Below are 1,593 nucleotides of genomic sequence, written 5' to 3'. Positions count from 1 at the left end.
CTGACAGACAGGCAGAGCACTCAGCATGACCAGTGAAGGCATGCAGGCAGGAAAGGAGGAGGTGAAGTCCCGGTGGAGCTGGTGCAGCATTTTGGATCCAAGGCCCAGCACAGAGACTGGAGCTTGGGAGGGGTTTTTGTTGTAGGGAAATAACAATGGCTCAAGGGAGAGCACTGGGTTTGCTTATGGGTAAATGATGGCTCTTATGCTGGATAATAGGAACTGACTTCAGGGATGTGGTGGGAGAAAACTCCCTAGAGTTCGTTGTCTAGCTGCAATAGGGACCAGACAACATGGGTAAGGAATTGACTGCAGTTTATTTGCTCGAGCAATGACCATAAAGCCAGCAAAAAGGCAAAATGGCCCCCCCTAAAGGGTGGGGCATTCTTTTATACTTTTTACAACAAGGCAAGACTACAGGGTTAACAAAAGCAATACTTGGGCAGTGCTTTACAAATCTTCATAACAGCATATTTCTATTAAGCTGAACTAGCACTTTCTAAAAGCTAAAAGTTAAGTAACAGTAACATTATGATAGGTTAGCAAAAACTTGCACAGTAGTAGATACTTCTCAAGGACACGATCACTGTACTTAGAACAATGGCTTCTTTGTCTTATCTTGTTCCTTGCTGTATCTGGTTTACAGCACGCAGACCCAGATTCACTTGCTGCATTTTACTCAGAAAATGGTTAACACAGTTATAATGATTACTTAACACCAGCAAAGGCTTAGCTATCAATCTGCCTTGTGGTCAGCGGCATTGCTAGGCCACAGGTCACGCCTTGTATTCAGCTGCAAAGCTAATACTTCTTAATAATCCACACGATTGTTGTCCTAACAGTATGCTATCAGAAAACTATTCTATTTCAGGGTAATAACAAACATGCTCACTACAGGGAGACACTGAGAGAAGGCAAACTGCTTCTCGGCCTCTTGTTGGCTCAGATCAAGTGTAGCCTGTGCTTACCTAGGGAAATACCGTGGTCACCACTGTGGCTTCCTAGTCATGCCCAGGGAAGACTACTTTGCTGGAATGGGATAGTACCTGTGTAGGTAAGGCATAGTTAACCTGGACTTTATGCCCACCTTATGGAACTGGGAGACTCCTGCCTAGCTTGCTCCTGGGGCCTTATGGATATGGGGAAGCAAAACTTGGTGGCATCCAAACCTAAATCCTCTGGGACTAAGTGAGGGGCAAGACAAGTCTCTCACTGGGGTTGTAGAGAGGCAGCAGCAAGGAGCCAGACTACCAAGCGTAGACCCTGAGATGGTGCAGAGGCACTTGGAGGAACTGGATGCCTTTAAGTCGGCAGGCCCGGATGAGCTCCATTCATTGCGCGTCATTGCGCGTCATTGCGCAGCCACTGGCGGGAATATTTGAACACTCGTGGTGCATGGACCAGGTCCCGGAGGACTGGAAAAGGGCCAACGTGGTCCCCATTTTCAAGAAGGGGAGGAAGGAGGACCCAGGCAACTATAGGCCAGTCAGTCTCACCTCCATCCTAGGCAAAGTCTTTGAAAAAATTATCAAGGCTCACATTTGCGAGAGCCCGGCAGGACAAATTATGCTGAGGGGAAACCAGCACGGGTTC

The sequence above is a fragment of the Alligator sinensis genome, unplaced genomic scaffold (assembly GCF_000455745.1).
Source record: "Alligator sinensis unplaced genomic scaffold, ASM45574v1 scaffold1886_1, whole genome shotgun sequence".
In the NCBI taxonomy this organism is placed as follows: Eukaryota; Metazoa; Chordata; order Crocodylia; family Alligatoridae; genus Alligator; species Alligator sinensis.
This window is presented reverse-complemented; position numbering follows the sequence as displayed.